We start from the raw sequence: 26,251 nt of genomic DNA on the forward strand, positions 1-26,251 counted from the left end.
ACACCAGGAGGCTTTGAGTGCAGAAGTGAGAGGCATACCTTCCAGACATGGTGGCTTCCACCTATTCAGATATTTCCTGTTCTAGCTGGGGATTTAAATTGGGCTGGGAGAGGTGGGCAATCAGCTATTCTGAGAAGTTGGTGGGCTCAGCCTGGGCTTTGTAAGTCCTCCATCAGCAATTGTCTTCAGGCTACCAGGTGCTGGGGGTGAAGTTTGGCTGCTCCTGTAAACTCACTGGGCCTGTATGCGATGCCTATGGGCCCCAAGAGGTAGAGCAAGGTCAGTGTGAGATTTTCCACTGCCCCCTCACAATGCAACTGAACCTTGTCCTGCAGCTATAGTGTGGGATTTTCAGTGGTAAATAGACTTCAGTTGGAGCACTATAATGCTAACACTTTGAAGGGTATAGAGCTATGGGGATTCCATCAGTGTACTTCATAGTCCTGTTTACATTATGAACTTTATGTTTATGCCCTTATGGCTGCCTCTTTTGGGGTTTTACAAGAACAACAAAAGTCCTGTGGCACCTTATAGACTAACAGATTTTGGAGCATAAGCTTTCATGAGCAAAGACCCACTTCATCAGATGCATCTGTGGCACCTTATAGACTAATAGCTATTGTACATCTGTGGCACCTTATAGACTGACCCTACCTAGCAGCCTGATGTAAATCCAGCCATCAAGAACTTGACCGTCAGATGCATCAGATGAAGCAGGTCTTTGCCCATGAAAGCTTATGCTCCAAAATATCTGTAAGTCTATAAGGTGCCACAGGACTTCTTGTTGTTCTCAAAGATACAGACTAACATGGCTACCTCTCTGATACTTCTTCTTGGGTTTGTGTTTTCTATATCATAGTTTCTTATGTGTGGGGCCAGTTGTTTAGGATGGGCCAGCTGTTAAGGATCAGCAACAAGTGAATAGCCTGGCTTAGATGAACAATGAGAAGACTGCACCTAGGCAAAACTGGTTATTCTCCTGCCTGCTGAGTAAGTATCACTGCTTCTACCCCTCTCCCTACAAACCAGAAGAAAAAAAAGACAGATGTATTGCAACTTAATTTTAAAAAACTGAGATGGTATTGGGGAGAAAAAGAGCTTGGGTAGGACAGGAGTCTCCAGTGATCTGGAAGCAAAACCTGACCTGGAGGAGTGAGGGCCAGGAGAAGCAACCTGGAATTGTGAAAGGACTCAGACAAAATCCAAAAGAATGCTCAAGACACGTCAGGAAATAGAGGTAGGAAATGGTGTACAGGTATTTTATTGTTTTGCCTAGATCCGTACAACCCTTCTGCTGTCTATTAGTAAAGCTTATTTGTTTTCAGAAATCCCTCTAAATGTGTATGCTTATCCCATGTGCAGCCCATTTTGCATGTAGAAGCTCCATGCTTTTTTTCTGACAAAAGCCCAGTTTTGCTGGGAAAAGCCTCTTGTCTAGATGTTGCCCTGGACTGCAGAATATCTGATATAGAGGTGCTTGATATGGCCTATAAATATGGAGTCTGTTCTGGTCTGGCTATGGTCTGAAGAAGTGGGTCTGTCCCACGAAAGCTCACCTAATAAACTATTTTGCTAATCTTTAAAGTGCTACTTGACTGCTTTTTGCTTTGATATGGCCTATTTAGCAAGAAATCTAATGAGAGAAAATGTTTGGCTAGGATTGAAGATCTTTTCAAAAATCTGTTCTCATTTAATTCACAAGTCCTATTAATAATCCTGTATTCTGTTCTTATGCTTCACATTGAAAATTCTAGATCTAAAAATTCATACTGAGTTGAGGCATAACCAATTTGGCAAACATTATTGCTCTTAATCCTTAAAAATTGGAGATACTCCCTTGCCTGAGTTTCTGTTAATTAACAACAATTGCCGTCACTTCACTGCCTATAACCTAAATTTTCTCCCAGCACATACAAATGCCTCACTTGCTCGGCATCTTAAATCACATGAGGAATGGAGGAAATAAGTGAGCACATATCCATACATTTTCAGAAAGAAATGCATGGATTCTAGGCATGCAGGTCCTATTTAAGTGAATGAGTTCTGCACCTAAATCCCCTTACAACACAAAGTTTATTTGAATGATTCTGTGTTTAGCAGTTTATATTGTAGCTACAGAAATCAAAGGTTAAATGGGTTTGTTCCAGAAAACTGCTCACTGTGCCTGTCTAAAAGAGATTTACCCCTACTGCTGTATGGATCTCCCACTTTAATTGTCTCTCCACTGGCTTCAGAGTAATTAATTGCCTTAAATAAACACTTTCCCCTCACCCTATTTTGTTTTCGATAAGGGAATGAAAGTGAGTGTCAATCAAATGAGATCAGTCTTAATAGAGCAGCAAAAGCCTTAAATAATCAGGTGCCTAGGGCTTTGTCTATACTAGTGTAAAACTTTTGTCAGTTAGGAGTGTGAAAAAAACACCCCCTGACAGACAGAAGTTTCAGTGATTGAAGCTCAAGTGTGCAGTGTGTTAAGGCAGTGGAGGAATATTCTCCCACCAGCATAGAGACTGTTGCTTGTTGGGATGAGGTCCAGTTATGCTGAAGAGAGAGTTGTCTCCTGTCAGTCAAGAGTGGCTATGCAGGAGTCCTTATAGCTGAGCCATAGCTGTGCCACTGTGAAGTATCTTGTATAAACATAGCCTAAGCAAATGTGGTCTTTAGATAAAGGTAAAACGAAATGGCAGCTGTGGTACTCACTTTAGAATCAACACTGCCTAGTGGAAGCGATCCTTAGAAGAGGTTTAAAGTAGAGGAAATGGCTCCTCAGTAACTTGGCATCTTTAACTCATGATTTGAGGACTTCATAAACCTTGAGGATAGGCGTCTATTTCAGGAATGGGTGAGTGAGGATCTGTCACTGACAGCGTGCAGGAGGTCAGCCAGGTGATCACGACGGTCCCTTCTGACCTTGAAGTCTGTGAGCAGTTTCCACATTATTTCCAACTGCACTCAGTGACAAATTAACCCTGTTTGCCCTTGGACTGCTATACTTAAAGGAAGGAATTGCGAACCCTACCCCTGTAAACAGTCTGAAGGACTGGTGATAAATTTACCATACCGAACTTCAGAAATAGGCCAAAATACTTTGCCATTATGTATGCTCGAGTAAAACACAACAACCAAATCAAATCAAAATGAAAATGCAAACATAATGAAAAAATCATCTTTGCATTCCTTCACACCCTCAAATGCTGGAAATCACCTCACTTTTACAATTGCATAAACACCAGTCACCAGTAAACACTGCAATAAAAGCACACGGTAGCCTAACGGATATCTAGCTATTTGATGTTGCTTTTCTCTATCCCCTTTGCTTAATGTCACTTTATACAACGCTGTCACCCTCACATGCAATTCAGTGAAATGCAAAATTAAGGAGAGATACTGCACTAGTTTAGCAAATCCACTGCAGAACTAAAATTATAGTAATTAAGAGACATTGATGAAAGAACAAGTGGAAGCCTAGAGACAGTCTAATGTAAAAAGGCCCACTGAAGGCATCTCGATAATTTTAGATGATTTGATGACTGTGACAAAGCAAGTGGGGAAACAGGTGACCTGTTAATAAACACATTTTTCTGTTCCATCAAGAGTTTTAGCTTTTGCCTGTACTCCCACACACTTTTCATGCCTAGTCAAGTAATGAAATCATGCTCAAAATGAAGTACAGTATAGCATTTCTGGACTGTAATCACTGGCCACAGGAAGCTACTGTAAATGTGATAGTTAAATTATGAGGATTGATGAACATGGGTAGCCAGAGTCCTTTTATTTTCATTAACCAATAACCCCATGCCTGCTTTTTTAGAGTCCTTTTAATGCATCCTCAGCCCTGAAAAACTGGTTGCTGGTTAATTTAAGGAGAACTAAGGATTAAGGTCCTCCACTAATTTCACTTCTAGAGATAACTCATTGTAATACTAGCGCTTGATTAGAGAGGGGTTTATCAGGTTTTCCCCAGCCTTAGGCTCCCTTTTTTAAAGCCCCACCCTGGCCAGTGTTGCTAAAGAGAGACCTTTCCCTCTCCCCCACTCTCTTACCTGGCATGGGGAAAGCCTCTGCTCCTGTTTCTATCTACATAAGCACTGATGGCTGTCCCCTCTTTCTGTCTTTAGAGGGAGAGGAACTTTGACTGGAAAGCAGAGAAGAGAGAAGTCCCCTATGCATGCCTCATTTGTGTCAGGAAGAAGGGCTGTTCCCTGAACCCACCTCGTCAGTTCCCTACTCAGCCATAGCATGGGGGCGGGAGTCAGCTGATTAAGGCTGCTTGCCCCCTAAGCCTACACGAGCTGAGCCCATGCTTTGCAATAGCCTCTTGCTTGCCAGTAAATTGTCCTGCCCTATCTTCCCTCTGTTGTACATGAGGAGCTCTGCTACGTACAATGTTGTGCATCTGCCTGTTTTCAAGGGTCAAGAAGGAGTTTTCCCCATTGGGCAGCACTGGCATGGCCAGCCTGGTGGGTTTTTCACTTTCGTCCCAGGCTCCTGGTAGCACAGTTGGATTAGAAGCAATCATATACCAAGTTCATGTAATGCCATAATGATTGACTGCTGAAACTTGTGGCCAGACTAGGAGTGCCAGCCCCCAGGGCTAACTGAGAGCTGGAGCTGTGTAACTGCACATCACACCTGTAGGGTGGGTGGGAGAAACTTGTAGTCTTTGCAGCTTGAGGTTCCCTCTGCCGGCATTGTGGCCTCTATCTCTCCATCCCTCCCCACCTCCCTTACAAAGGAAGCCACGGATTTCACAAGAGAAGTGAGTCAGTAAGGTGGGTAGGGGAATGTCTACTCTGACTTGTTGTCTGGTTTGTCATACAATCCGTGTAACCTGCACTGTGACCAATGAAAAGCCCAGGACATGAGCACTGGAGGGGGCAACGTGGATCTCGTCCTCAAGTATAATAAATACAGTTGTGTGCCGCCATTTAAACACATTACAGATATCTGGCAATCATTTGTCTGGTCTGGTCAGTGGCTCCTATTTGCAAGTGGCTTTCCCTCCAGGTAACAGCATTTGGATGCATTCAAGTAGTGTGTCAGGCAGCTGGGGAGATGCCTCTGCCAACCCTTAAAGAGGTACTTGAACATAGGAAGGAATGTCTGCAAGTTAAGCACCTGCTTGAGTTCTTTGTAGTAGCAAGGCCTGGCTTAGTTCCCTGGTTCCTTTGAGCAACAGCATACTCCCTTTGAAGTTACTAGGAGTTGTATATTGGTTTCAGTGGGAACGGGATGGGGTCCTTTACCACTAAGTGCTTTACGGTTCCTGTGATCATACCAGTCGTATGGCAGCAGTGTTCCATCGGTGATATCTGAGCTGCTCAGCATGCTCTCTTGCTCTTTTGATTTTAATTGGCCAGTCATTTGAAACAGCAGCACAGGATTATTCAAAACTGTCAAGCAGAGAAGAGATTGAAGTCTTGCCAGTAATTTCACTTATAACTTCTTCAGTTTGGTAAGATAATAACTCAAATGTTTTGATTCAAATCCGGGAAATTCAAGCTAAAAAATCTTGAAATCAAGGCTGGAATACAAATGAGAGTGGTTGTGGCTTATGCTGTCTTTTTATTTTCTTGCAATATAAATCTTTTTTATTATTATTTTTTAATTCTAGAACATCTAAAAACACTTCCTCTGGTTTTTAAATAAATACAAGTTATTCCTAGCTAGTTCGAACATCATCTTTTGTGTGTGGGTAGGGTTAACTTCTTAAATGGGGTGTTGCCTTCTTACTGTTTTGTAAGGTTACCCAGCCTGATTTCTACACTGTACTGCCTATCTGATTGTGAAGATGCATTTAGCCTTCCTTCATGGATGAAGTCTTCTGTAGAAAATTCTATAAATCAATGGAATTTTATTCTCTGGAATATCAAAATTTACGTATGTGAGTATCTCAAACCAAAAGCATCTCACATTAAAATTAAATATTTCATGGAGTTCCCGTAGTTCTTATTAACTGATGCTGCCATTTTTGGAGGTTTGTTGACTGCCGTTAAACCTGAGGGTGGAATATGATACCTTGGTGTCAATGAATTGCTCTTTTATGGTAATCCCGTCAATTGGTTTGAGGCCCCTTTGCTGGAGACAGGTAAGACTTTCAATCCCTAAGCACAACAGAATGGAGCAGATATGTGGGAGAGAACAACGTTACATAGGTCAGACACCATATTAGCTGTGTTAACATCAGGGATGATATTTCTGATCGCTTGTAGTCCATCTTCATGTGGAATATTGATGTAGAGAGCCTCTGCATCCATGGTGGCAAGGATGGTATTACCAGGAAGGTTTCCAATGTTTTGTGATTTTTGGTAATTTTGTAATTTGTAATTTCCTTATCAACTAATAAATTCTTCTGTTAGTCTTTAAAGTGCTACATGAGTGCTGTTTTGTGTCAGTAGAATACAGATTAACAAGGCTACCTCTCGGTGAAAAGAAAGTGTAATAAGAGACCTCATTTTCAAATTAGATAAATCTATCGATGCTCATATGTGTTTTGCTCGAAATATTTCAAAGGAGCCATGTGTATTTGTTATTGCATGGAATGTGTGCCCAACATTGTAAGGGAGGAAAAGAAAAACAACAATAACAAAAACAAAAACTGTCAAGCGCAGATGAAGAGAGAATCATGTTTAGCATTCAACAGATCTAGAGCATCCAGTAGATAATAGTATAGGGAAGTAAAGGGTTGAAACACATAACTTGGAATGGGAAAGACAAAGGATGACAGGAACACACACTACACAAGTTGCCTTCGCTGCTACACACTTCTCAGCCCTATTATTTTAATAAAGCAAATTCTGCTAAAAATAGCCCTTCAAACAGTTTCTTTTAACTACTTTGCAGAATATTTCTTTTTATGACTGGAATATCAGTCATGGCATAGCTTGCACTTTATTTTTTGTATTATACAGCTGGAAAGTTGTATTTCCCGCAGAGAAAATTTAACAAGGAGGACATTCAGGCAGTCCCGTCTGCTGGACAACGTCTTACTGAAGCAGGTGGTGATTGCATTTCCAAAATGAAGCCAGAGTTATTTTTGGGACCTGAAGAGAGCTGAATAACCCAACTCAATAGTAAGAATAATCCTTTTAATGCTTGTAAGCTTGGTTTTAGGTTTGCTAGCAGAAGTAGTAAACAGAATATTCTCAGAGGGATGAATGAGTGTTATGATTTCAATATTTGTTTGTAATGAAGGGCTGCCATCAAGTGAAAAAAAAAATCTTGACACAAACTGAACAGGATGAAAGGCTCATTCAGCACCTTTCAGTATTTTCAACATATTTTCTTATTTTATTCCAGAGAGAGTATGTGAGAGGAAGTAAAGCAGCTTCTGTAACAGAAATTTACATACAAAATTAACTTGAATTTGGCCTTGTAAGGTGCTCACAAAGGGGAGAATAGGAGATAAATTTACACTATTATAATTCCATTTAAACTAGCCAGAAACAAAAAGTTGTTTTATTTTTCAAGAGATGCTTCATTGTTGTTGTTTTGAAATAAACTGGTGCAGCACAAGGAATTGGGGGCAATGATTGTCAGAGAGTACATTCTACACACTGTTATTTTGTTCTAACATGAACACCAGCCATCTAATTATCAAAAGTATTTATATAGCTCCAGGGCCAGTCCAAAAGTTTGTGGTCCCCCAGACAAACTGTGATTTTGGTGCCCTCCCCCACCCATTCAATATAGCAAAAAAAAAGAAGTCTAGAATGAAATTTTACCTTTATTTACTTGGAATTCAAAATGAACAATGTAAAAGTAAAAATAAATACTTTTATTGATATTTTTGTACCTTTGTTAATCCTAAAACAATTATACTGCATAGGGTGAACCACCCAGTAGCTGACACTTTAAAGTTTTAACCACTTTTAGTTATGCACAGGGTTTCTGCTCAGCATTATAAACAATTGCTTTTCTGGTTGCAACTGTTTTCCTTTCAAAGGAACTGATTTTGGGGAAGCTATGAAAATCTTTATTGCTTGATATGAAATGAGTTTTTGAGTTGTATCCCTTTTGCACTGGGCCAATGAGTGTGAGCAGTTCAAATTTTGCTTTCCATGTTTTTGCTTTTGCAAATTGGGCAATAAATTGTGTGAGACAAAGTTCTGAAGAGAAGTTCTGAAGCTATTCTGTGGAGAGGGTGACCAGTCTAACAAGTCTCTTATTCAGCATGGAAGAACGAAGGTATGTCTTTATACATTTTAACTTGAAAAGCTTTGCTTCATGATAGTAACAGAAACTGGCACAGTCAAGAGAATTCAAAGAGCAACGAGGGATTTGGGAAAGTTATGTCTGAGGCTGTATTAAAAAATAAATGTTGGTACATCTTGAGATGTAAAACATCTTTGAAGTCATTGTGAAATAGCCTTCAGTTCACTGCACAAATCTACTGCAGCAATATTTCTATGGTGTAATGCCGACACTAGCTTCAAGCCAAGTTCTAAGTCTTATTTTGCAAACTGCACATCGCAGTTTGAATCAAGCTGCTGTGTCTGCTCAAATCATTCTTTAAGTGACTGGATTGCAGTATCTGAGATTGAAATATAGAAGTTTTCCAGTAATCCTCCTTTTACAATCTTATTAAAACTTCTGGCCCCATTTTTCAAGTCTATCACAATACAAATTCTTTGTGAGCACAATGTCTTCAGGATCAGGTCTTGTAACACAGCAGAACAGCTGTTGTGTGTTTCTGATTGACCTTCACTAAGCAGTGAGCAACACTGACTCAACTGTATGACTGGCCAACACTGGGCTATTGAGAGTGACTGAACTGCCAGACCACATCACCGGGCAGCAACCCGAAGCAAGGCTTTTTGAAGCTATGCCAAGACACATTGGTCATGTCTACACTAGCTCCCTTCTTGGAAGGGGGCATGGTAATCAGCCTGAGTGGAGAATACTAATGAAGAGCTGCGATGAATATGCAGCACCTCATTAGGCTAATTCTCCCCTTGGCAACTTCAAAGTTGCCAACTTTGAAGCGCTGGCATGCCATGTAGCCTCAGGCACTTCGAAATTGTGTGAGAGAAATCAATGGATGTAATATACCGTACCCTTAGCAAAGCTTTTGATTCAGTTTCTCACAATATTCTTGCCTTCAAGTTAAGGAAAAATGGATTGGATAAATGAACTGTAAGGTGGATAGAAAGTTGGCTAGATTGTTAGGCCCAAAGGGTGGTGCACAATGGCTCAACGTCTGGTTGGTGGTCGGTTTCAAGTGCAGTGCCCCAAGGATTGGTTCTAGGGCTGATATTGTTCAACATCTTTATTAATGACCTGCATGAGGGGACGTATTGCACCCTCAGCAAAATTGTGGATGACACAGCCAGGGGAACAGATAGATATTTTTGAAGGGTGGGGATAGGGTGCAGTGTGACCTAGACAAATTGGAGGATTGGGCCAAAAGAAATCTAATGAAGTTCAACAAGTACAAGTGTAGAGTCTAGCACTTGGGATGGAAGGATCCCAAGTATTGTTACAGGCTGGGGACCGACTGGTTAAGTAGCAGTACAGCAGAAAAAGACCTGGGGATTACAGTAGACGAGAAGCTAGATAGGAGTCAGCATTGTGCCCTTGTAGCCAAGAAAGCTAACAGCATATTGGGGTGTATTAGGAGGATCATTTCCAGCAAATCTACAGAAGTTGTTATTCCCCTTTGTTATGCACAGCTGAGGTCACATCTGGAGTACTTTGTAGAGTTGTGGGCTTCCTAGTATAGAAAGGATGTGGATGCATTGGAAAGGTTCCAGCAGAGGGCAACCAAAATGATTATGGGGCTGGATCACATGACTTACTAGGAGAGTCTGAGGAACTTGGGCTTATTTAGAAGAGGAGAGGGAGGGGCAATTTGATAGCAGCCTTCCATTTCCCAAAGGGGGATTCTAAGGAGGATGGAGAGAGGCTGTTCTCAGTGGTGATGGATGGCAGAACAAGGAGCAATGGTCTCAAGTTACAGTGGTCTAGGTTGGATAGTAGGAAAATCTATTTCATTGGGAGGGTGGTGAAGCACTGGAATGTGTTACGTAGAAAGGTGGTGGAATCCCTAGAGGTTTTTAAGTCCCAGCTTGACAAAGTCCTGGCTGGGATGATTCGATAGGGTTGGTCCTGATTTGGGCAGAGGGGTGAACTCAATGACCTCCTGAGGTCTCTTCCAGCCCTAGGATTCTGTGATTCTGTGATCATGGCTTTCATTTAAGATCTCACATGATATTCTTTTGGTGAACCAGAATGCATCAACTAGGGTCAGGATATTCTTGTTACCCTGTTGCCTGTTGGAGTTTTCTCCATGGCTCATAGTGTGCTAACAAAACAAAAAGCAGTCAAGTAGCACTTTAAAGACTAGCAAAATGGTTTATTAGGTGAGCTTTCGTGGGACAGACCCACTTCTTCAGACCAACTTGTTCTGAAGAAGTGGGTCTGTCCCACGAAAGCTCACCTAATAAACCATTTTGCTAGTCTTTAAAGTGCTACTTGACTGCTTTTTGTTTTGATAGTGTATAGACTAGCACGGCTTCCTCTCTGTTACTATTCAGTGTGCTAACAGGTTATGTATATTAACCCTCTTGAACTGAAATGATGAAAGGCTCTAAGATAATGCGTTGCCCATTTTGCATTTAAGGCATAAAATAATACTGTATAGCTCAATCCAGGACAGTACTAAAACTTTTCCTTTGCAAAATGTGGGCCATATATATTTACTCCAGTATATATGGATATGAGAGATGGAACGAAATCAAGAAAAAAACTGCTCAACTGTAATTTCTTTAGGTCAAATGGAAAAGACCTGTGTTTAAGATGCTGGAAGTCTGAAGTTCAAAATCCTAAGCCACATAAGCCTGTACCTCTGATTGAGGTCAAATGGATCTTGAATCCCCAATCATCCTGGCTTTAGTTTTTACAATAACCATGCCCATCTCTAGATGTATCCATCTTTAATGGAATTTTGTCCCCTGGCTTATTCTGCCTAATATTACAGTAATTCAGGATATTCTTAATGAAAAAAATTGTATTGCTTTTTGTATGCCCCTCATACATTTTAAAGCACTTTTTATTAACAATATATTGCTCTGCATGTAAGCACATTCAGAAAAGTGTGAAATGAATTTATAGCTTGTCACTGTTAGTGATGATAGGCTGTTGGTGATGTCATATTCATTACTATAATATCCCCTCCATGCACAGTTAGGTCTGAGTACCTTCCTTATTTTCATGCATTCAGCAAATTTTATGAGAGCAATGAGAGAATCCAGATAGCATATTTCTGAGCTGTTTGGATTTTACCCTCATGGCTTACACCAGCCCTGCACATTTGTTGTAAATGCCCAGAAATGTGTTGTCTACCCTGTCTTCTTACCTACATAGTTCTCTGTAAGATGTGGAACAGATGGGTCACCTGGATATTTTGTGCATGTGCAGTTTCTTATGAACAACAAAGAAAATTAGAAGCAACATGAGTGGAAATGGGAACAAAACAGAAAGTGTTTGCCAGTGAATAGTTTCATTATATAGATTGTTTTTACCTGGAGTGATGCTCAGTGTGCACTTTCTTTGTAGTAATTAAAGATTGTAGATGAATGGACCAATCTTGTTTTCCAGTTGGAAGACATATGGTGGTATAAATTGTTTTAAAACTGCCTTTTTCCAAAAAAATGAATACTAAATTACAACTAAACAAAAACATGCAGTAAATGAGCCACTTAAAATAACGTAATAATATTAATACCTTTAAAATCCAGGTTTCCATAAGCCTGCATTATTTATAGCAGTTCAAAATTGGTGTATCAAAGTGCACTAGTGTAAAAGACTGCAACATTTTCTGAGGTACAGAGAATTAGACTTGAAGACTTTAAATTAAGTGTGCAAAGGGAGATTTTCCTTAATAGCTGACTGCTTATTTACAAATAGTTGATATATACAAAATGTTAAAAGAAAATATATTCATAAATAAATATAATTTATCTTTGTCATTAACTTTGCCATTCAGAGCTAATTTGGGTTCTAGGTGATTGCATCACCTCCTTTGTTTGAAATTGCATGTCACTATATCAACATTTGTCAAAACTGCAAATATGCTTTAGAATGCTTTATACTCACAAAAGGGACAGGAAACATCCTTAAAACCATCTATAAAAATTAAAAGGAACCCATTTCTCTTGTAACAATGTGTGAGAGTAATAAACATCTTTGAGTTGCTAGGCAAATTCTAAGCTAGTCCATTCATTTGGTTCAAATGAAGGAGGTGTCACCCATTCATCCTGACCTTTTGTGCTAAAATAGAATCATTTGAATGTTACAAAAAAAAGGGTGGAGTGATTTTATGTTTGCTTATTTTTTAAGGGCACTTTAGAGGGAAAATGTCTGTCAGTATGTTGTCAAGTACTAACCCTTTCTGAATGCAAGCTGTCAATACTTTGCCATAAGAATCCATCACCAAGTGTGACATTTGAAATAAACACAGCAGGAGAAAAATAATAATATGGTATGCTCAGAGACCTCATACTGTATGTCTAAAATGCTTTCCAGAGCATTGGACAATTACAGCTGTTTGTTCTACACTCTATGAAAAAATGGGTGTAGTTATATCAGTCCAAAAATATGCACACATTTGCTAGTACTGCCAAATTGTTAAGAAAAGAAAGACTGGAAAATTGAGAAGTTCTTGATTATGCTTCTCTGTTAACCATCTGCAAACCTACAACACATTAAAAACCTTTACCACATCACTTCAGCTATTTTAGCAGTCTTCATTTTCATTGAAAGAAAATCATTTGGAGGGACTTCTGTGTTAATGAACTCTCTCACACAAACATTTCTTCTGCTTTTTCTTTTTTAAATTTTAGCGTCTGAATTTTGCATTTCTTGAAAGTTGCCAGATTGACAAGCAAAGTCCTTTGTGTATAACAACAGAACAGGTAAATCATGGCTGTGCCAGTACCTCCATCCCCTCTCATCTCTCTTTCTCATAATGTCCAGATGCTATAGCTCAAATTGTACATCAAGAGACTGTCACTAGGGAGGGGCCTTTTGACCAGGGACTCGCTCCGTCTCTCTTGAGATTGCCAGCATAAGTACCATCTGTAATAGTTTTCACGCTATGGACACCTAGAGTGAAATCCTGTCTCTACTGAAGTCAAGCACGGAAGGTCCACGTGTCTGGACTTCATGCCAGTTACCAGGAATGATCCAATGGTATCACCACTCTTTTCCTACATAGGACAGATCGAATGGTAAGAAAATATGGCCACTACCAGCCTGGTCTGGATTTGAATTAACAGGCTACAGGCAGAGGTAAGGCCCTGCACTGTGCTTGCACAACAGTGATCCCCTAATAAGACAGCTAGGCTGCTTGATGGACCACCCTGCCTGAGGAAAGTAGCAGGCTAGCTCGTATACTCAGCAGTAGCTCACTGGCTGCTGACAGCACATGACCATTCTGCTCAGCAGTCTTGCAAAACCCTGTTCCTTCTCTCGTCCTCCACAACTGCAGCCCAAATGCTATCTTGTACCCAGCCCTCTTCCCATCCTTGCTCCTGTCTCAGACTCAGCCCAGCCATGAGGTAACCACCTATGAACACTTTTTTTCTTCATGCTCTAAATGCTGGCGCATGTACTTGACAGCCTTTTTTCTCATTTAACAATTATTTTCTGTAAGGAGGCATGGAGATGGCTATTTTGTCTTCTGCTAAGCTCTAGATGAACCATGCCACAGAACCATATACCATGCTGCATGTGAGGCTCTGGCGTATAACGTAATTACTCAACATCTGCTTACACTCATAGGTGGATTAAGCTTTTGTGTTGGCAGTAAGGGGCCTTTCCACATGCAGTCCCCCTCTATCATCCCTCTGCACTCCTGCCACGGAATCGGGATGGCACAGGGGCTTCCCCTGCCTGCCCAGCACTTCTGCTAGGAGCAAGGTAAGGGCATAGGGGCTTTCCCTGCTCCACTGGTCCAGCACTCCTGTAGGGGAGCAGGGTTGGGGTATGGAGCTTCCCCCACTCATTGGTAGGAACAGAGTTGGTCAGGAAGCTGGAGTGACCTTTTTCCCAGGGCCTCTGGTAATGGGACAGTTGGCTCAATGACTAATCCACCACTGCTTATGCTACCTAGTTCATATAAATTGCTCTTAAAATGCATTATGTAATTACTCAAGAGAAAAATTTCTGTTGCCGCAATTACAGAGGTACAGCAGCCTCAGTGATCTAAAAGTTTGTGCTGTTGGTTGGCAGCCTTAAATATGACCTGAATATGTAGCTGCCTAGAATACAACTAGGCATTCAAACTGTAACGTTAGAAGAATACTGAGATTCCAACAGTTATGCTTCAAAAGGCCTGTCCACTTCTTATCTTCTCCATCACCCTATTGAAAGATATCTCCATCTTTCTGTTCAGACATGGCTAGCTGGCACACCTTCATTTGGGCTGAACATCCAGGGTCTGTTTAAAACACTACTCTAATGGCGGGAAAGGACTCTGAGCTGGGGTCAAAAAGCAAAAGCACCTGCTATGACTAAATGGAACTTAACATAGCTTCCTACAGGAAGAAGGAGACTGTGGTGGAAAGGGGGAAGTGGAGCAGGAGAGAAGTGATGAGAAGAACTGAAGCCTGTCGTCTTGTCCTATTTACTATTTAATGACCACAGACTCTAGTTTGCCATTCCAAAGCACTTACCTTGATCAGGCATGGTCATTTTTATGCAGTTTTGAGCATGGAGGGGCATTAGATTCTTCTTCTTCTTAATTTTTTGGGCTCCTAGTGGAGCATAGGGCCTTCGCAGTCATTCTCCATTTCTTGCAATCCTTGGCTATAGTCTCAATTTGATCCCACATTAAGACAGCTGCTTTCACTTCATCCAGAAAACTTTGTTGCTGTGTTTCCTCGGGGCATCCCCTTTTCCTCTTTTCCTTGGATCCCATTCTAATGCTTGTTTTGTGATACATTCTTTGCAGTCCTTATGCAGGATATGGCCTGCCCATCGCCATTTTCTCTTCTGGACCTCCATTGGTTTCTGGTTTGTTTTGGTTTGCAAGGTTTTGTTTGGCATTCTACTGTATTACGTTAACTGGAGAACATGTCTAAGGCATTTATTGACAGATGTATGACTTTTCATAATGTTGCTGTGGACAATGCACCATGTCTCCAAGCCATGCAGCAGCAGCACTGATTTCACACTGTAAGTGAAAATACATAGTTTGGTACATGTTGAAATGGCTCTTGTATACCGGACTGGTTGTAATATGGCAAAGGCTTGTTGTGCCTTTTGTATTCTCGCACTGATGTCCTCTTCAGTGCCCCCCATTCTTGCTGATAACACTCCCTGAGTATACAAATTGATCAACATCTTGCACTGCTTTTCCTTCAATTGCTATTTTGTTTTCCTGTCTATTATTAACGTGCATCAACCTGGTCTTCTCTTGACTGATCCTGATGCCCACTCACACAGCTGTTATCTGTAGGGCACCCGTCTTCTCTTGCGTATGCTCTAGTTTGTCTGCAAGCAGGGCTAAGTCATTTGCAAGCTCTGGATTTTCAAGTTTCCTAGTTTGTGTCCATTCGAGTCCCCTTCCTGAGTCAGCATATGCTGTTTTTGTAACCCAGTCTAGGACATTCAGGAAGAGTACTGGAGAAAGAAGGCAGCCTTGGCATACACCTGTTGTGACCTGGAATTTTTCTGAGAATTTTTCATCACCGATGACTTGGCAGGAGTATTCTTCATACAATTTTTTGATGATGGTAATCAGTTTGCCTGGGATTCTGCAGTATTACATGATGGTCCAGATGGACTGCCTATCCACACTGTCGAAGGCTTTCATGAAGTCTGTGAAGATGATGTAGAGTAGTGCTCGCCATTCAATACATTGTTTTACGATGATCCAAAGTGTTGCTATCTGGTCTGTGCAAGATCATCCTGTCCTAAAACCTGCCTGTTCTTCTCATAGTTTGTGGTCTATGGCATCTTTCATTGGTTCCAGGATACCTCTGGTTAGTACTGCGCTTGGAATGGACAGGAGGGTGATCTCTATCCACTTTTCACACAGTGACAGATTTCCATATTTAGGGAGTTTCTCCAATCCTTTGGAATCTCTTCTGTTGTCCATATCAGATTTAGCAAACTGTTTAGCTGGTCCACTAGAGCAGCTCCTCCTTCTTTTAGTACATCAGGTGGAACATGATCAGATCCTGCTGCCTTGCCATTCTGTAGGTTCCTCATTGCCTTGTGGACTTTCTCTTATGTAATAGCTCCACTGCTGATGTCTAGGGGGTTCTGCTTCTTGCTGTGGTGAATTTGTTGGTGGTGGTCTGTTTAACACTTCTACAAAATGCTTCTTCTAGCTCTAGCTAGCTGCTCATCCACTGAGGTAAGAAGCTGACCATCTTTGTGTTTGACCGGTCTTTTTGGGTTCCTTTTCCTTCCACATTGGATAAAATGTCAGATTCGCTGTCGGCTTTCAGTGGTAGAATTTCTTCATTTTTCCAGAAGATGTAAAAATCACTTCTTTAGGCATTTTATTGTTGACGAGCTGTGGAAGTATTGTGTTTAGAGAACAGAAGATTCTAGAATCTATAAGCTGATCATGTGCATTAATGTGTGTCAATCAATTGTTAAGAAAGACAGGTGAAGCAAGTTGTATCAGTTAGTTCAGGAGCTTATGTATTTATTTATATTGCTCACTCTAGATCTCTCTAAGTTATCTGTCAGCCTGGATATGCATCTGGAGAAAAGTTTAATTATGAGATTGAGAGCGACCAACAAGGACTTCAACCAAAAAATGGCAGATGTGTTGGGCTGGTATGGCCTTAGTGGTTTCTATGATTCCTTTATGTTCTGGTTTCTTTCACATTCACATAGGTATCTTACAAAACAGACTCTATGCACCTGTCTTGTTTATTGGCAGTATAAATTAAGAGTGTGTTGTTATATGAAGCATACAGTACTTATAATCTCATTATTTTTTTCATACTTTCTTTCCACGCTATCAGCTGGATATTTTTAAGAAGAAAACGGTGACAGGGCTAATTGCTACAATTACAGCTACTGCTGGTAAAAGCAATTAGGCCTATAAATTTAAACAAGCCAAACTAAAAACAACATCCAGATTTTTGCTTCAGCAAGCCAAGAGAGGAAGTTCACAGAAAAGACCAAACTCTATCCTTAAGTCACCTTTTGTACATATGGTGTGAGGGGTGTGACATTAATGCAGAAGACAATAGCCACTAAAGTATTAAAGGTGCCAACATACTAGAAGTTATCACTAGCTGAATCTAGCAGCGGTAGCATTTATTCAAAACCAGCTTCTCCTTAAACCTAAATCTATATGGAAAACAGATTTTAAAAAAATTAAAACAAACCATTCTGTGTGTCTCTTAGAACAATGCACTGTTACTCACCTTCCGCAACTATTGAAAACTGTGATCAAATTCCCATTTGCTTTAGTGACAGTATAGTGCTTACTGGACAATGTTTTTTAATCTAGGCTTCATCTAAGCTTGTTTTAGAATTTTAATGTACATGTAGGGCATATTGTATAGATAGTTACAGCTGAATTTTTATTAGCACTGACTTGGGTGTCCTAGAGTTAATATTTTGTTTTTCAACGTACGTGACATTTTGGTGTGTTGGAATCTGAATGTAAATGAATTGTTTGGTGGATGTTGGCCTTTTAAAAAGTGTCAATGGTGAATAGTTATTCTGGTGGTGCCCAGTATAGACCAGCGGGGCAGCAGGAGCTCAGTGAGCATGCCATCTCAACTTCGAGGATTAGATAAGACCTGCAGACTTTTGGTGAGATTTTTGACTTGTAACTTGGGCTTACAAAAGTAATATTTAAAATGATCCCCTATTTTTTGCAGTGGACACACTGGGTTTTCTTAGCAGGAAGAATGGGGAGAAATTATTTTGGATACCAAATAGTGTGTGATTTTTGAACTGTATTTCCATGACTTTTGCTCTTTTGCCAGACATAGTTTCTTAAACTTTCCATGATGAAAACTTATCCTTATATCACACACAATACTTATGCCAAGGTAAGCTGAAAGGGTACATATTGCTCCAAAGAAGCAACTGTGCCAGCAATGCAGGTGTGTGTTTATGGGAAGGGTCCAGGAGGCACACAAACCCTCATAAATCCCTAAGCCTGTCACTTCTCCACCCCAAGATCCCTGGAAGTATCAATTTGTTCTGTTCTTTCTACAGCCCAACACCAGTAAGGCTGAATATTTCTGTCCCCAAATCTTCCCTCCCTCACTCCTGTTTCCTAATTTCCAGTTTCTCCTCCTTTTCCTTATAACTACCCTCTCAGGCTGCTTCTACGCTCTCACTCTCCTGACGGAGGAGGTATTGTAATGAAGCAATTCAAAGCAGACTAATGAGGTGCTAATGTGCATATTCAGCTCCTCATTACCATAAAGGCCAGCATGTGAATGTCATAGTGCAGACTGCAAATTGCAGATTGACAGTGTAGATGGGGGCAGCTTTGAAATAAAAGCCCCACTTCGATATTCCTTGATTCCAATCTAGTTCTGTGGGAGTAAGGGAATGTCGAAGTGGGGCGCTTATTTCAAAGCTGCCCCCATCTTCCCTGTCTCTCCCTGTCTTTCACCAAGCCCCTTTACGCCAAATTCCCCACTTGAACCTCTCCAAACCTGTGCCCTCCCCGCACCTGCCCTGAGCCTGTACCATCCATCCAACCCGAATCTCTGAGTCTATGTCGACCACCCCCGTTCCCTTGCTGCCCTCCAATTCCGAGTCTTCCTCAAGGCTCTCACCTTCACTGTGTCCACATCAGCTCAGTTGCTCCTCCTACATTAACAGCCTGGTTGAACATGAGTTGGAGAGGGACCTGACTATAGGGTGGGGCTCAGCCTTCTCTTCTGCTCTGTACGCAGCGGTGGTGAGCAGGTGAGCGGCAAGAGAGCTGCTGATAGAGCTGTGTGACTGAGAAGTTAGTTTCCTTTGCCCAGAGAATACTGAGCTACATTAAACAGCAATCTCAGGCCATGTCTACTTGTATGGTGCTGTACAGAGTACATACGTAACCAGCGCGTCCATATATATGTGCATAAATAGCAGTGAAGATGCTGAAGCACTGCTTAGGCAAGTAGAGTGAAGACATGCCTGAATCTTAGGGTGTGCATCCTACATGGCTCTCTACTTGGCCAAGCAGAGCATCCCCCATCTACATTGACATTTTTAAGCAGGTAGTGTCCCACTGCCTTTGTGCTGCTGGAGCTTTCCTGAACCACAGGGAAAGGCTCCAACAGTGGGCAAAGACTCCAGCAGGCAGAGACAGTGGGAAAGGGTAGCCAGAACATTTCTGCTGCCTCCCCTGTAGCAGAGCCTTTCACTGACATAGGTAGCGTCACTCTGTAGCACTGGCACGGCCTGCTTCTCACTGTGGTGCATTGCTACACATGCCGTGCTGCTGCCAGCGTCGACAGGGCCTCAGATAGCTCCTTCCTGTTCCCTCAGCTGCCTCACGCCTTTCCCTCAAAGCCGAGCTAGAGCGGGAAATGTCCTCCATGATTTCCCCCATCCAAAGGTACAGGCATGCATTGCACTACTCACTGTGGCAGGCCTGCCAGTGGGGGAACAAAGGAACAAAGTTTCCCCTGGGCCCGTGGCAGCAGCAGCAGCCAGAGCCCCAGACCCTTTAAATCCCCACACATTACAGTCTGGGCAGTACTGAGGGATGCGTGGGGGAGCCGAGCCCCACCAGCCCCACCCCTTTCACCCAATACCCTGCCCTTGCCCCATGCCTAGCACCATTTCTGCCCCCGCACACATACCTTGCCCAGGGTCTGCAAAGCCTGTCGACCATGCTACACTGGGGAACTGACACTGCTGTCTGTGTGGGGTCTGTGTAGAGGCTGAGAGGGAAAATACAGGAAAGAAAATACAGGAAAACAATAAAGGACCTCGAAGGGGATGAAGGTAACATGGTCAGAACGGTGGGGGGGGAGATAATTTTATCACCAGCCTTTTGAGCAGCCTGAAAAAAGGGAGAGCTCTTAGAAAGGGGGATATGGTATTATGCAAACTCCAGCTGCAATCACATTGTCATAGTAACTCTTCGCCAATTGACAGAGCGTGCAAAATAAATAAATAAATAAATAAATACCGAGAGTGGCTCTTTGAACTATCTGGCACGTGTTATGATTAATTTTCTTCAGCCCAGTCCTGCCCTGCTTGCTCCTGAAAAACATCCGCAGACTTCAAAGAGAGCTCTGCCTGAGTATGGGCTGCAAGACTGGGACCCCAAAATTAATAGCTTTTTATAATTTTCTGCTAGATTTCCTGTCAGGAACTCTTGTTAAAATGACTGAGCTTTTAAAAGTAGAAAAGATCAAAAGGCCCTAATCCTTAAAGAGAATTATTATGGGAAATGAGGTGATTTTGTAAAAGTCCATTTTAGTTAGGGAAGTGCAACCTAGAACTGACAGTGACAATGCTACCAGTTTTGGGTGACCACTTACAAAGTGAATTTTGATTCAGATTTTCACAAAGGAGTGAAATGACAAGAAAAAAAAAATGAAGCCCTTGGTCTGAGGCATTCAGTTATTAGCTTGAGTAGGACACAGATTATAACTGTTATCAGACTTGTTCTGCAGACCTTAATTGTGTGTGTCACTTAATCTCATTTACCTGTAACCTTGCTACAGACAGGAGTACCAGTACTGTTCCCTGTAAGCCACGCATTTGGAGGGTTCCCCAGGAAAAGTTCACGTGCAGCCCAGCTGAATCCCCAGCTACCTACAGATGACAGCATGTGTTTCTACTGGTGGTGGTGGTGCACATCCCCACATGCCCTGGTGCACATAACAACATTTATTTTGCCCTGCATTGAAACAGTTTGGAGGAACAATGGTTGCCAGCATCCCCTTGGTATAAATTGTTCCAGAACGCCAGTAAGGGCTACAGGATAAGACCTTAAATTAACATGGGGCAGAGTGCAGTGGACTCAGAAGCTTTCGTCACTTGTGACACTCACTAGATGATTGTTTAACCATTTAGAATCTGGAGACTGGGGACGATATGCTGCTCCCATTCTTCTGAATTAGACAGCATTGCTTTTGAAATGAACGGGCGGATAATCAAACTTTGGGGAAAAAAATGAATTAAAATTGGCTTATTCATGAGATCTCTACAATTTGTTGCTTCTGAGTGAGTCAGAAATACAATCAGAAAAACGTTTCAGGAAATATTCGAATGAGCTGAGGCAGAGAAAGATAGTGCAGTTTTGCAGAGGATTAAGGTACTTTGAAATGTAAGTTCATTCCAAATAGAACTGAAAACCCATAATTTCAAAATTCTTCATTAAAGGGGCTGGGGTCCTAGCCACTGAGCTTGGGGGACCTGACTCAGAGACAATCTGCCCAACAGTCTGCTCCAAAGCTGTGGAAACTTGATGCTCTGGGAGTCCCTGGCTCAAAGAAAGTCCATGTGATGAGCTGCTCTGGCACCAGGCACGTTCATTTCTTATTCATGGGAATTCCTGTTTTATCAGAACTGGTTCATCCCTCCCTATTACAAGCTCAGGAGAATTGGGATGGGGCACTAAGATATTTCAGTAGTGCTGTTAGACAGCTCCAGAATACAAGTTCATGATCCGTTTCTCACTGTGAGAATAATGAATTGATGTCATTTTATTACTGGCATACTTTGGAAATAATAATAATACAACTTAGTAAATCTAAGACAATTTTTACTAAGTTTACAAGAGTACCCCCACTGAAATCTATTCAATTACCTTCATTATTCTGTCATGTTGGCTATGGAAGTCTGTCTTGTCATTCATGTTGAATTGCTGTGCCTTTTGGATACATAGGCCTCTAGGGTTCTGTAACACAGTTAAAAGATTACTGCTCTACATTTTTCACACATTTCTCCAAATGAAAATTCGCTCATCTTAAAATGCACTGACATTGACGGGTTGCAAATCTAGTTTACAAGAGACAGGAGCATTTAATAGCTCGGAATTGACTTTCATCTGCTGACTAAAACTGTAAACTGCATACTGGAAGTGTGACTGGACTCAGAAAAAAATGGGGCCTGTATTTTTAGCTCGCAAAGTAAGGGTGGAAGAAGTGGTTTTCTGTTTCCAAAGGTTTTGGTACCCAGCTGTAACCCGGGGGCTGCTCTAATTCACAGCAAATTTAAATGGCCCCTTTTTGGGCCATTCCACTGGCCCAAAAGGCCAGAAACACAAAGTCTGTGTCTCCTCTAGAGCGTTTTGTCAACAAAACTGGGGCTTTCTTGACAAAACCCATGGAGCATTCACATTCCGAAGGCGTTCTGTTGACAGTAAATCAACAGAACTCAGCACATTTGTTGGCAGTGTTCTGCTGCTTTTCCACAAGGCAGAATGCCTCTGTCGACAGGCATCTATCAACAGAAAGCCATTCTGGGAGGGCAGGGTGGGATGAGGCTTCTGTTGACGGACAGGGCTTCTGGGTCCAGCCACTCTTTTGATGGAGCAGATCATTTTTATCATCCGCTTTGCAGTCTGGCAGCAATCTGTCGACAGAAATTTTGTCAGAAGATAGCTTCCAGCAGTAACTCCTGTCAATAGATCACTCTAGTGTAGACATACCCCAAGTGTTCTTGGCCACACTCTCTTCCTCTCCAGTGTGATCTCCACACCCTTGGACACTTCTTTTAGAACATCCCTAGGCCAGGGATTACATGGTGTGCATGGTGACTTTGGTCTATTTTTTCAGGTTGTTCTTGTCCTCTACTGGAAAAATTTTCAGATGTCCTTTTTGGTATGTCACCCCATACTGCCTTTTATCTACAAAACAGTGAGTGGGTTCACAATTCAATGCAACTTTTGTCCGGAGATACACCCAGTTTCCATTACAAAAAACTTCCACCCCTACCAGAAACTCCTTTCTTTTCCCCACCCTTTATTGTCCACTAAGAGCCAGTATAGACTCAGATGTTTGTGTTGTTTACAGAACTAGCTACCACCAGTATCCTGTAATGCCTGCCCTGAGTGTTCTGCTCAGTGTTTTCAAATCTACTGCCCTGTAGGCATGCATCCCTCCCCTTGCAAAGCTCTGGGAACTATCTGTTATTGGAATGTTCCTCTTCTGCCCTGCACTAGGAACATAGAGCAGATAGACTGCTGCTGCAAGGGGACAAACTGCTTTACTGCTTTGACATTCCTCTGCACAGAGAACTCGCAGAGCTGCACAAGAAGCCACTCCCAGTAGCTGAGGATGCTATGAAAGAGCTCAGGGGGGAATCCAAGTAATCAGCTCTGCCTTCCCTCAAGACTCACACTGTTGATGATGCTCCATCAATGTGGGTATGATCTGTCCACATCGACAGATGGACATGATGCATCAATGTGGATCTGGCCTGTCAACAGAGGAACAAGTGCTGCCTTTTGAAAATCTTTGATATTTCATTTATAAAATATCTTCCCTAATCTTTCCTGTCCTCTTTCTTCATGCTTTGACCCCCCAAAAATACAGAGACCATTGGGTCAAGGGCCAGTTGAAATTCCTGTTTCCATTATAACTTCAGTGTATGAGATTTCACTGCCATCCCCTGGGTTGGCAAGTTCTGTATAGTTAAGGGGGAAGATAATTTTTTTCCTAACCTTTTCTATTCTCTTTCTTCTAACTTTGGACCCCTTCACACAGGGAAGTGTGGGTGGAGGGCCAGTAGAGCATAGACTGTTCACAGAAGCTGTATGATGAACTGGGAAGCCAAATACGCTCCCCTCAGCAACTCTCTTTTTTTCAAAAACTTCACTATCTGCTGTTTCTTCAAGCTTTTCATTGTCCTTGTGTTATTTTCAGGGATCAGATGCAATCAAGTGATGGGGGACAGTTAGTGGACAGCCGGTTGAGAATAGACTGTTCACAGAAGCTGTATAGGGGGCTGGGAAGCCAAATACCCTCCCCTCACCAACTTGAGATGGGGGAAAGTCAGTGGATGGCCATCTGAGAAGCACATACTTGCTGATTTTTCTGAAATCCTTCATAGTTCAATTACAGAAGAAAGAGATTTCTGTTAACGTTGCCTTTTATGTTGATGCCCTACTTTTCCTTCCTTCAGACTGGAAAAATGGGCATTTGCTTAAACGCAGGAAGGGAATGAGGACAATGCAATGTGGGAAGTTAATGTCAAAGACCAGCAAACAAACCTAGAATACTACAGTGATGAGGGAACTGTGGGATAGGTTCCCACAATGCATTACTGCAGTAGTTGATGTTTGCTGATTGAGTGTGACAGCAATGAGTTGACTTTGTGTGAAGCACGTGGGGAGCCAAGGATAGTTAAAATCGAATATATAAATTCCAGAGTTACAAAATCAATATTAATGAATTCAATTTTATCTCATAGTGTAGATGCAGCCTAAGTAAGAGTAAAGATAAAGTTGTGAACAGATTGAAATATGTGGTGCAGGTGTATTTGGATTTCAGTTTATTTTATTTTTGAAAAATATTTAGTTGCGCTGCCATATAATAGGAAGCTCCTGCAGATTTCACTGTCATATTTTGTAAGTGAAGCAAAGCAAGTCAGCCAGTTTTTGCACAATTGTTATAGGGAGTGACAGCATTTCAATTACTTTCACCAGGGTGTAAAAAAATCAGTGAAGTACAGGGCCTTTAACAGCAAATGGCTTTAATTGAGAAATGTGAATCCTCTCAAAAAGACTCTGTTGGTTACATATGATATCTTATCCAATTCTAGACAATTCAGGGTCTTCTTGCTTTCTCCTTCCTGCAATGTGTGCTGACAGAATCATTTTTGTGTTGCTGAAATCTAACATGCAAAGAGCTTCCTTCCTCTGTAAAGCTTATTGAAGTTGTTTGGAATTATTATCCTAGTGTCAATGTGATGTAAAGCGCTCCTCTTTCTTTCTTTTTCTTTCTTTCTTTCTTTGAAATGCTGGTTAGTTTGCTTCATTTAGAGTGGACTAAATGATGTCCTTTCTTCATAAAGAGGTATTAGCCTTGAGTATGGATTACAACCAGCAAAGTGGATGTGGTCTTTCTTAGGATAATAGACATATACTGAGGCTGGCTGCAGCTACATTACAGCTCAATTTTGAAAGGTGACCTTTTGAAAGCCACCTTTCTAAAGCTTGGCTTTTGAAAGTGTGTATCCACACACCAAAAGCAGATCAAGATTTTGAGCCATGCTGTTGAAAGACTGGTCCCCTCTTTCAAAAGGGAATGTTCACGTGTTCCAGGGCACTCTTTTGAAAGAAAGGGCCAGGAAACTGTGGATGGGGACACATGGTGGACAAACCCTTCTGGGGGCTGCAGCTGGGTGCTCCTTTAAAGCCCCCCCCAACACTCTCATTCTGCACATGCCAAGGGCTGGCTTGCCACTCAGAGCACTGCAGCCCCTGATCAAGCAGAGGACCCACTTCAGGGCCCACTAAGGACACCCCACCATCAACTTATGCCTCCACTACTCCACGTGACAGATACATTTCCTGGACACTACAGTACAAATCAAGGATGGCCTGATCAGTACCACATTCTACCAGAAACCCACTGATCACTATACTTACCCTACACGCTTCTAGCTTCCATCCTGCACACACAACTAGATCCATTGTTTACGGTCAAGCCCTTAGGTACAATCACATTTGCTCTGATCCTACTGACAGAGACCAAAAACTGCAAGATCTTTACCAAATATTCATAAACCTGAATTAACCCACCAGGAAAAATAAAAAAAACCAATTGACAGGGCCAGATGAGTACCCAGAGACCAAGATAGGCCCAAAAAAGCCAAGAACAGAACACCACTGGTCATTACCTACAGCCCCCAACTCAAACCACTGCAAAGCATTATTAAAGACCTACAACCTATCCTTAATCAGGATGTCACACTCCAGAAGGCCCTAGGTGACAGACCTGTTCTCTTCTACAGACAACCTCCCAACATTATGGGGATTCTCACCCACAACCACAGTTTATACTGCAGGAGCATCAGTGCTGGGACTTTTCCTTGCAACAAAGCCCAGTGCCAGCTTTGTCCACATCTATTCTGGGGATATCATCACTGGACTTAACCAGGTTATTCACAGAATCACAGGCACATTCTCATGTTCCTCAACTAACATCATATATGCCATCATGTGCCAACAATGCCCAGATGTTTTGTATATTGGTCAGCCCTCAAACTCTCTTAGACAAAGAATTAATGGGCACAAAATAGACATAATAACACTCCTGATCCACAAACCGGTCAGCCAGCATTTTAATGGAGTGGGCTATTC

The 26,251-nt window shown here is 41.8% G+C and overlaps 1 long non-coding RNA gene across 1 annotated transcript in view; it reads left to right on the plus strand.

The window, feature by feature from the left end:
* The first annotated feature begins 956 nt into the window (after nucleotides 1–956).
* The window catches only part of LOC142013924 (uncharacterized), a 184,224-nt gene continuing 158,929 nt past the window's right edge, over nucleotides 957–26,251 (plus strand). Inside the window, exon 1 of the long non-coding RNA XR_012645824.1 lies at nucleotides 957–990. This is a non-coding gene — a long non-coding RNA (uncharacterized LOC142013924). The remainder of the gene's footprint in view (nucleotides 991–26,251) is intronic.

The sequence above is a fragment of the Carettochelys insculpta genome, chromosome 5 (genome assembly GCF_033958435.1).
Source record: "Carettochelys insculpta isolate YL-2023 chromosome 5, ASM3395843v1, whole genome shotgun sequence".
Lineage (NCBI taxonomy): Eukaryota > Metazoa > Chordata > Testudines > Carettochelyidae > Carettochelys > Carettochelys insculpta.